Genomic DNA, 8,991 nt, shown 5'->3' on the forward strand with positions numbered 1-8,991 from the left:
AGCAGAAACCTTTCTTTTTGTATAAATGTTCAGTTTTTGTGTTTACGAACATAGGCCTAGGTATTTATGATGTTCAAAACTTGCTGCGTAATTTTGCCGCCATCTCAGAGAGTTAATAGTACATGAAATTCGTGTCATTGTATCCTTGTCCAGTGCATTCATCCTTCTATATTGAAGCCTAAATCCAGTCTAAATTAGAATATTTTTATTATTTGCATTCTTAGATTTTTGCAGAAATTAGTCAATTATTTGTGTTAGCGAGTTTGTTATATTTGCAACATCATGGCCGAGGGTGATCTTAGAACAGTTCTCTTAGTGATGCAGAGAGAACTGAATGCATCAATTAACGAAATTAAAGAAAATCAAAATAAGTTGAATGAGAGCCAAAATGAATTGAGTGATAATCAAAAACGTGTGAGTGAAAGTGTTGAGGCAATAAATGTAAACCAACAGAAAATGAAAGATGATTTGTCAGGTGAAATTAATAATGTGAATGTTACCATGCAGAGTGAAATTAAAAATTTGAATGCGTGTATTAGTGCAGTGCGGCAGGAATTGATAGAACGAATTGAAGCAGTGGAATTAAAGTGTTTTAATACGAGTGAAGACATACGTAGAAGTGTACGTGAATTAGCCGATGCAGTGCATGATATACGGGGCACAGTTGAAGAAAATACGCGCCAAGTAAACGACCAACAACGTCAATTAAGTGAATGTTGCAATAAAGTGGATGATTATGAGAAAAGGTTGCGTTTGGTCGAAAGTCTCGACAAGTACCGTGAAAGTAGAGTTCAGAAGTGCGAGACCAAACAAAGTGAATACGGTATAGCAGTGCAAGAGTGTATTCAAGTGTGCCACGAACAGAGTAAATTTAACCAGCAGTGTTTTGAAACATGTCTTCGCGCCAGTGAGTTAAGTGAACAAACCAAGCAAGATGTAGAGCGATTATCAGAGCGTGTGCAGCGTATAGAATTAGCAAACGAGCACCATGATACTGGAAGTAATATGTCACAAAGAAACACAGGTTCCGTGCACAGTGTGAAGCGCGAGAGAAAATCGAGCAGTGAGTCTCAAACGGCGTCCGATACAGAGGTGGAAAGTGACGTAATAAGAAGAACCGTGTCAAGAATCAAAACTGAAAGAGAAAGTCCGCGTATTAAGCGTGTAAGAAATAGTGAAGCGAATGCAAGGCGTTGTTCATTGCGATTAGCAGACATTAAGCAACTCTCTACATTTTCAGGTGATATGATGAAGGAAAGTGCAAGTGCATTTTTAGAAAATTTCGGTAGAGAAATGTCGTTCGCCGGAGTGCCTCAAAGTGAATATTTGACGATCATGCCCTTGATTCTTAAAGACAGTGCACTTAAGTGGTACGATTTACACGGTAAGAAATGTCAAACTTTTCAAGAATTTGTGATAGAGTTTCAGAATGCATTTGAGAATCCTTTAGTGAAAGCCACACGTCTGCGTAACTTGCGTTCTATTCCGTTTGACCCAAAACGTTATAGTAGTGTTGTTGATTTTGTAACAGAGCGCTTTAGTCAAATTCAAGCTTTGGAAGAGTATGAAAATCCAACCATTACGTTGTCACACATCATCACTCTCCTGCCCAAGCGGTACCAATTAGCTATGATGGGTTCTATGCCTGATAACATAAATCAGTTCCTTGCGAGTGTGCAGTCCATCGAAGGATTGTCAGGAATTACTAATATGTACGACAATCAGCGTAATAAACAAAAACAGCAAGGTGGTGCCGGTGTTAGCGTGAATAATGTAAAAGTAGAACACGGTAGTGAAGTGAGTAGTGATAATAGTGCACGTCCGAATTTCAAACAGGGATGGAAAAGGAAATTTCATAGACGTGGGCGGCGAGGTAATTTTAACAGAAATAATAATAATTCGAACGGTGGTAATCAGTCGCAAGGTAATGGCCGACAAAACACGAGTGCAAATGAAAATCGAAATGAAACGCAAGGCGCAAGGGCAAACGAAAATCAAAGTGGTACGTCGACTTCTCAGGGTAGTCCGAATCAAAATAATAATTGGTTTCCAACGTTTAATAGAGGTCCTAATGTGAACAGTGGGAACAATCAGCAACGTCAATTTCCATACCAACAAAGTGGTTTTTATCCGCAGAGTTCTGTGCCTTTAAACTAGTAGCGCCCTCCCACTTGGTCGCTGCAAAGGGGAGGGATTTCAGTAGTGTAAACCGGATTACTTTTCCACATATGTGCAACGAAGAAGATTTACAAGCAGAAGATGATATAAGTAATGATAATGAAGAAGAAGTAATCAAATGTGAATTAGGTCATAATACAATGAGAGTAAAAATTTTGTTAAACGATCAACCCAAAATTTGTCTATTAGATAGTGGATCAGAATTGTGCCTATTACGGTATAATATTTTTCGAGAAGTAACAAAGTGTGTAGCAAATGTGCATTTGCAAAAAGGAGAGCATATCGTTTTGTGCGATTTTCTTGGAAGAAAGAAAAAGAACGTGAAAGGAAAGGTTATTTTACCGGTACGAATTGAAAATGTGGAAGTGCCAGTTGAGTTTCTTGTGTTACCAGAACTGCACGAAGACGTAATACTCGGTGCAAACCTTCTTGAGAAATTAAACAGTGTCATTGATTTTAAGCGAAGTAACTTGCGTGTTGAATTTCAAGGAATTAGTGGTGAAGTGCCTTTAATACAGAGAAATAGTGAAAATGTCATTGTAGCTAATGTAAGTGGAATTAAGTGCAAGGTAGCCCCTATTGTTGTGTTGTCCGAGATAAGGGACCTTAATGATTTTTATGCGAGAACTGTGAATGTGTTCCGCAGTGGGTGCGCCGAGCCTTTAGAGAAAATTGAAGCTAGTGACTTAGTGGAGGACTTCCCACCGGATCTATATTTCACAGTAGATGAAATAAGGGATGCAGTTACACGCGCTACGCTGTTTAGTGGAAACGAGAAAGAGGAATTATTTCAGTTGTTAATGAAACATAGGAAAGTGTTCGCCCGTTTTCCTGGCCTGTGTAATAAATTTCAGTACCGATTAGAAGTGGATACAAATGAACCCATTGTTGCTCGTCCTTATGATATTCCGCACAAATATAAGGAAGGAGTGCGTGAAGAGATCCGAAAATTGTTAAAGTGGGGTGTAATTAGACCTAGTTCATCATGTCATCTATTACCGTTGCACGTAGTATTGAAAAAGAGTGGAGCGTTGAGAATAGTAACAGATTGTAGAGCATTAAATGTGCACATTAAGAATCCAGCTCTGCGTGTAGAAAAGTTGTCCGACCTCTTTGCTAAATTTAGTGGAAAACGTGTGCTAGGTACTCTTGATTTTACTAGTTCGTATCAACAATGTGGAATTACAGAAGATTCTATGCCATACTTAGCCTTCTTGTTTGAAGGAACGTTATATGAGTACACACGCATGGTGTTCGGTGTGAAAAATGGATCGTCTGTACTGCAATTGTGCTTGAATAAAGTGTTCCCTTTACCGCTACAAGAGAAATTAGTCAGGTATATGGACGATGTAGCTCTTGGTTGTACAAGCGTACCAGAATTCTTACAGCAGTTAGATGAAGTGCTTAGTTTGTTAAGTGATGCGAACATGACGCTAAATTTGTCGAAGTGCATTTTTGGTGTAAGTGAAATTAACTATTTAGGCTATTACGTATCTGCAGAAGGTATACGAAAGGATCCGAAATCAGCTGAAGCAATCGAGAAGTTACCAGTGCCCAAAAATTTAAAAATGTTACGCTCATTTCTTGGTGCTGTGCAGTGGCATTCGCGAACAATCAAAGGTCATGCTGTTATTGCTAAACCCCTTTATGAACTTTTAGGAAAGAAAAAGAAATGGAGGTGGGAAGAAGAACACCAAAAGGCATTTGATTCATTAAAGGCTGAATTAGTGAAAGATGTTAAGTTACACCATCCACAGTTCGATAAGCCGTTTTATCTCGAAAGTGATGCAAGCAAACTCGGGTTGGCTTGTGTGTGTTATCAAATTATTGACGGTGAGAAGTGTGTATTAGAATATGCAAGCCGTACTCTTAATAAACACGAACAGAACTATGCCATAATTGAGCTTGAGTGTCTTGCATTTGTGTGGTGTATTCGTAAGTGGCATGTTTGGCTCAAAGGAGCGAAAATATACATACGAACAGATCATAAAAGCTTAGTGCAGTTAAAACGTATGCGTAATTGGAATGCAAGACTGATGAGGTGGTCTCTTGAACTTCAATCTTACGATTATGAAATAGAATTCATCAAAGGCAAGACTAACACACTAAGTGATTGTTTATCTCGTATGTTACCAACACAGGAAGATCTAATGGTGAATGTGAATCCTATACAGGCTGTTCAATCAGAAGTGTTCGATTTAGATCCGTCCACAATTGCGAAATTACAATGGGAATGTGACGAGTACCGTCCTATTATTAGTTATTTACAAGGTAATATAAGTGAAAGTGAAAGCAATGCAAATAAGAATTCTTTTCGTAGTAGTGCTCGAAATTGGAAACAAAATTACACTTTGGAAAATGGTATTTTGATGGTGAGAGATTTTCACTTCCCAGACAGATTAAAATTGTGTGTACCTCCATGTTTAGTGAAAAATATTTTAATTGGCTACCATGATCATTACGGTCACTTTGGATTTATGAAAGTGTTTAATATCATTTCCCGTATGTTTTATTGGAAAACCATGCGTAGTGACATTAAATCGTACATTCTTGATTGTGAGGTCTGCATACATGCTTCATCTTGGTATTTTTATGAACATCTTAGTAGATAATGGACCACAGTTTATTGGCAAGGAATTCGTACAAGCTATGGAAGCATATAACATCAAAATACATTATACTACGCCTTATCACGCACAAGGAAATGTTATTGAAAGATTCCACGCTGATTTAGAGAGAATTTTGCGTGTGTTGTGCCGCGATTCTCATTCCTCATGGCCAGAATATATTGTGCAAGCTTGTTTGTTGTTGAACTATACTATTAGTGCCAGTTTGGGAATAGCGCCTGCAGAATTACATCTTAACATTAAGCCAGAAGAATTTACATTGTCACATTTTGGAATTGTGAAAAACAACGAAACAGTCGATGAGCAAGAAGGTATAGATTGGAATGGAAAATTAATAATGGCTGACTTACGGCGAAAGAAAATCATTCAGCAACGAAACGAAAAGTTGAACGTTCATCAGAGAGCTCGAAGAACTTTGTGTGAAGGTGACTTAGTTTTCTTACGTCAGTATAATATTAGTAGCTTGGTAGACAAACGTATAGCCAAACTGTGTGAAGTGTACCGTGGACCTTACTTACTGTGGAAACAAGTTGGTGAAAATGTGTTTGAAGTATTAGATCCGCAAAGTGGCAGATATATAGGATTTCAGAATGTTTCTAGAATGAAGCTGTGGAGACCAACTCCAGCTACTAGGAAAAAGTGGCTAGAAATTCTGAAGAAGCATGTGGATGAAGAGCAGTTCAATGACATTTTAGAGAGAGCCGAAAAGGAAGCCAACGGAGATTACATGAACGAAGAAAAAGAGGAAAGTAAAGAAGATCAATTGTGTAATATCAATAATGAAGATCAAGAAGTGAGAGTACATTCTAGTTTTGTCGACGAAAATATTTTGTGGTATGTACGACATGGTTATTTAGATGAGCGAAAGTTGTTGAGTTTATTAGAGAAGTATTACCATTAGAACTTCGAAGAAGTCAATTTGAATTTAGAGATATTTCAGGAGATATTAGAGTAATATACACGTTTGTTAGAGTATTCCTTTTGTTGTTATTGGAACAACATTAAAGTTTTACTTTAAGACCTACGACCACATTTCGCCATGAATTTCATGTGCATCGTTTTCTTTTTGTCTTCTATAAAATTCTATGGGGTTTCCTTAGTATAACTTGTTTGTAACCACATCTCTGTGTGTCTTCGTGGTCGTACTTATAGTGGGTAGGTTTATATGGTTTTTGTGGGTTGGCTCTTCTTCATTTAGTCGTCAGACCATCCCTAAGATGGATACAGGTTGGCATCTGTAGACATCTGACTTCGCCTCAATATAATTCTCCATCATTCGAGCTTATATTGGTTTATTTCACTCTTCATTATAGTATTCATGTAATAGTCATCATTAAGGTTATATCTATAGGCTTATTATATTATCTATATATATATTTTATTCAGCATCATGTCCTATATAAGTATATTTCAATATTAATTTATCGTGTACCATGTACTTATTTGATGAAGTTGCACGAAGGCGTTGAGGATTGGGACGTGCTTGTCGTAGTTTATGCTCGTGAAGTGATTTGAAAAAAAGAAGAATGAAAGAAGAAATACTTACATTTCTTTTGTTAACCCATCCCAAGTCAACTTCCTTTTAACCATAATTATGTTATTTTAACCTTATTATAGTAATTACATGTAACACGTAAAAACATACACTTGATATCCATACACGAAGAATACAACACAAGGAAGAACACACGTAGGTCCAAACAATAAGAAGAACACACATTCTATTCACTTCCACGTAACATGAATGCAGCAGAAATAAATGCCGCATATTTTAAGTCAAAAAAAAAAAATAAAATAAAATAAAAAATTAAAAAAAATAAAAAAATAAAATAAAATAAAATAAAAATAAAAAAGGGAAGAAAGATGCAATTTATACGTTAAATAAGTTTATACGCAATAAGTTACAGTATTCCATGCATCTTCATATTGGCGCCGAATTTTGAAAAATAGTCCTGTATAGGGGACTATAGCATGCAGAGACCTTCTAGAACTTCCACCGATGGACCTAGCCCTATCCAATGGGAAGAGGATAGGAGCAGAAGATTTAATTGCCGAGTGTTCATTCAAGGGAAGAGAATGAACGAAGAGGCTGGCCTATGGACTGGACATTGTTCTGGAGCATGGTGTAGATTGTGAATAGTGGACAACATGGACAGTGTGACGTGTGCAGATAGTAAAGTATAAACAGTGTGCTATAACTAAACTGTGAAGTGTTGTTATTCGAACTAAAAATATATATATCTATACTCATTCTTTCTTTTTGTTTTGTTCAATTAATTGCAAAAGTGAAAGTGTTTTAAAGGTTGAAATTAATTCATTGTTTGAAGTGTTTTCTCATTTTATTCATATTATTTGCAATATTTTATGGTAAGTGTTAAATATCCAATTTCTTTAAGTATTGAGTGAACTTACATTTGGACTAATAAGACTATAATAAATATTTTTATGCATTCATTGATATATTACATATTTGTGGATTGAATAAACATTTTATTTTAATGAGTGCAGTGTTAACCAAGCGTTAATGTGAACTATGGCCCAAGTGAAGAGTGCTTCAACAACTTACAGTGTGTCCTCGTCATATGCAGACACAAACTATAAGTGTTGCCAGGGTTCTTAGGATAAACGTATCTCATCAGAACTTTACCTATCAACTGTTCGGGTGCCATTTGTCATAAACTCATTTATTCATTATTTTGGCAATGTGCAGTTCAAGCAGTTTAATTCTCTTTTTAATTTAAAAGGACTAGCGCATCTTAGCAGACGATGTGTATGTGTGTGTGTGTTCTCTCACTCCGAAGATGCATGTGGGCGTTGTGACCTTGATCAACACTTTTTCAGCCAATCACAGCTCTGTCTGCTCTTACGTCATTTAACGCGTGAAACCCACGCGAACAGCGAGAGCTGAAGAGATTTAGCGGGAGAAAAAACTATTCGGCGCGCGAAAGCAACTAAAAGGACAGCTTCTAGCATAACGCTGCACAGAAATAAAGTATAAAAATGTAACTTCCAAGTATCTTCGCCTATTTAGTTATTTACATACAATCCATGTAAATTCAGTATTGTAACCGATATCCCACATCGGATTTGTAAGTATTATTAACCTATTATTAAAATTTTCAAATCGATTGACGAGTGTTTTCTGCGATTGTGCATGTCATCTCCTACGCCTCATGGCTGTCTATTGAGTACATGGTGCAAAATTTACTTTTTATTTATTTGTGTAATTTGTTAATTTTCCAAAATTCTACGATGCTGAATTTTTGTGTCTCTAAAAGTTGTACGTAGAATTTTTGCTTATGTGCGACTGGCGTTGAAAGGAGCTTTCTTCGGATAACTTGTTTCATCGTCAACGCTCGAGCAAACGTCCTATTTACGACTATCAAATATAATGCTTGCTCTATCTGGATCACCATCCTATGGAGTAAACGTTATATGATTATAAACCAATGTTGTTCAGTTGCCTGTGTTCGCTTGTTCTGCAAGAGAGCCTCCTCCATCCAACCTTTTTCTGGTCCATGCCATAGACTTTCCAGCGTGTATCTTCAATCTGTCCTGTTATGTTCTATTTGAAAGGAAAAAAATGTAGTTGCCATGGTTTACGATTTAACCCTCATATATAAAGGAATTTTAGTGAACCAAACTTCTTTAAAAAGCGTGTTTTTAATAAGTGGTTAACATATCCAATAACGGAATCACCTTGATGCTAAGTGAATGAAGTCGAACCATGTACCACAAATATCGGAAGTGAGTTCGCGAACGTCTCTGTCACATATAAGAGACGTAAAGCAATTTTGGACAAAATATTATCACTGAACAGGTTGTATACAAATAGTACTTGTCGTTTGTGGTGATAGCAGACCAAGTCGTTTTATGATAAAAATTATCGTGAAACTGTCAACTACATATCAATGCAACTAATCCAAACGTCGAAGTTTCAGTTACGAAATGGGGCGCATGGTGTGGCTCAGTGGTAGAGCGCTTACCTCTGGTATGTGGGGTCATTGGTTCGATCCCCGGTTAAGTAAGTTTCTGATAGGCAACATCGTGTCTGTGGGTTTTCTCGAGGTACTCCTGTTTCCTCCCACATTCTCATCGCACCATTTTTTACATCATCATTTACTTGCCTTAATCATCGTCTGTCTTAGCCTAATGGTCATAATCATGGGAGGTTAAACTGCAATAA

At 36.9% G+C, this 8,991-nt stretch overlaps 1 protein-coding gene across 1 annotated transcript in view; it reads left to right on the plus strand.

Moving 5' to 3' along the window:
- Positions 1-8,991, plus strand: part of SiaT (beta-galactoside-a-2,6-sialyltransferase) — a 55,892-nt gene that overhangs the window by 40,583 nt on the left and 6,318 nt on the right. The window lies entirely within an intron of this gene.

Source organism: Thermobia domestica, chromosome 8 (assembly GCF_964235325.1).
Source record: "Thermobia domestica chromosome 8, izTheDome1.hap1.1, whole genome shotgun sequence".
In the NCBI taxonomy this organism is placed as follows: Eukaryota; Metazoa; Arthropoda; class Insecta; order Zygentoma; family Lepismatidae; genus Thermobia; species Thermobia domestica.